Here is a 2,500-nt window from a genome sequence, read left to right as displayed (position 1 = left end):
GCATATTTGCACCGACTCGCAGCGGTGCCCTTTTAGCTCCGAAAAGTTTCCTGATCGCTGATTGGTTGGACAAGATCATTCTAACCAATCAGCGATCAGGAAACTTTTCCGAGCTAAAAGGGAACCGCTGCGAGTCGGTGTAAATATGCCTCGCTAAAAGAAATGGACTATAGCATATTCATGTGACATATGCTGTCATACCCTTTCACGACACTTACATTGTTAAACTTGACAATACCTCTTAGTTGATTTTCCCCCCCCCTCATCTTTACCTATTTACTTTATTTAATCTTCAAGAACCTTTTTCAACGTATACTTAATCTGCTAAATATATTTATTTTCGACTAATTCTGCACAACAGCCAAAACTCATCCTCTCCAATGAAATCATATTTTGTAATATGGTTGAACTGTCTTTTTGGATACGTTTCAAAATTTTTATTTAATTCCGCAACTCTCCGCAAAACAAGCACTGACTTTTGCGTTTTTTCCTGGAGAAACGTTTAGAAGTTTTCGTACTACTACAAGGGATAAAATGTTTTTTAAAGTAAATAAAACTCCAGTAAACATTTCAGACAGGCCTTCCAATATAAATTTTGTTTTCCACTGAAAATACTTTTTCTTCTTGAATAATTTTTCAACTGAACAAATGAATTAGTTTTTGTTACTTTTAAAGCCAATTTTCTCCGTTACTATTTGAATAACGTTTATCCTGTGTTACTTTTCAAATCTCGTTTATTGTGTTACTAACTGAACCCCGTTTATTCAGTGGTAAATTATATTTAAATTTTATTCTTTGTTACTGTTCGAATCTCGCTTATGCTGTGTAACTATTAACAACCCTTTATTGTTTGTAATGAGTTACAACACTAGTTTTTGTTATTATTTACATCAAAGGCTACGTTACTACTGACACCACTTTCAATTATTCTTCCCCTTCACTTTCTCAAGCTATTTCTCATTACTGCAGGAAGCAATTATTTTATTCATTACTATAGGGGTTTAAAGGTCATTAACATTTTCTTGAATTGACATTCAACATCTCTTCTTAATAGATTTCTGTTACTTTAATGGAGGACAAAGTCTGACCTAATAGATAGATAAATAGATTGATAGATTTTTATTGAGCACAAATTTTACATTAAAAAAATTCAATAAATATAATTACATATTAACATTAATCTATTATACAATCGGAATATTTACATTATTTTATATACCATGTAGTCCATGAAATTACATGATTTATAATAGTTCCTTAGCACATATCACAATTAAAATAATTAACCATATTTCCTATAAATCACTTTAACATAAAATTAAAAATTGATATTAAACCAAAGAAAATATATCTATGGGTAACAGTTCAAGATTGAATGGGCAATTGTTGAATTAAATTAGGTTCATTTCCGACCCCTATTGGTTCATTCACTCACATTGTGTTTTGTAAATGATTTGTCTTTGGCAAGATTGATTAATATGGTTTCATCAACCTGTTGTTATAACCTTCGGCCGAAATTCTCAAATAAATTTCGGCCCGAAAATCGGCCGAAATTTTCGAAAAATTTTCTGAAAAATTTTCGGCCCGAAACGGCCGAAATTTTCGAAAACATTTTCGGAAAAATTTTTGGCCCGGAAATCGGCCGAAATTTTCGAAAATATAAAGGTCACTGGCGGCAAAAATTAGTTACCAAGAGTGACTAGACAGCTGTTTGACTTACGAGTATCTTAGATAACGATGTGTTACGGCAATTTATTCATAACTTAAATCTTATCCGCAAAGTAATTAGCATACTTTCAAAATACATCCCCCTCCTAAGTAAACGGTTTCGGGAATCTCGACGGTTGGAAAAATTGTATCTTATTTTTCAAGAGGTTTTGGTGTGTTTTTCCTTTTCCCGTGGATCCAAAATCATTGCCTTTAGGCAAATTGTTTAGGTAACCTCCTTATGTCCCCAACCTTCTTTTTTAGGGTGTTTTGCTCAAACTTTGAAAATACATCTTTGGATTTTCAAATTTTCACTGATAGAAACTATTGCAGTATACGTTGCGAAACATTTTGCTGCATATATATCTTAATCATTATTATTCCATTAAGTCGAAATAAGTTTAGGTGGTGATAGTAGAAAAATTATATTTACGTTCATTCTGTAGTAAAATGGTGATACAAAATGCATATTCGAACCATTCGTTATACTTTAAAAATGAACTCCCCTAATAGTTTACTAAATTAACTGGCGATTTGAGGACAGCGTCTGTTATGCAATGTCAAAAATGGCTTTTATTCAACTTATATAAAATAAAGTCATGTCACGTCTGATAAATTTTGTTTGTATTAGGGGACCTAAGGGTTATGGGATTGACATATTTGAACGTTCACCTCGTAATATATATATATATATATATATATATATATATATATATATATATATATGTATGTATATATATATATTATATATATATATATATTTATATATATATATATATATATATATATATAT

The sequence above is a fragment of the Palaemon carinicauda genome, chromosome 38 (assembly GCF_036898095.1).
Source record: "Palaemon carinicauda isolate YSFRI2023 chromosome 38, ASM3689809v2, whole genome shotgun sequence".
Taxonomy (NCBI): Eukaryota; Metazoa; Arthropoda; class Malacostraca; order Decapoda; family Palaemonidae; genus Palaemon; species Palaemon carinicauda.
The sequence above is the reverse complement of the archived record's forward strand: the minus strand, read 5'-3'. Positions refer to the sequence as shown.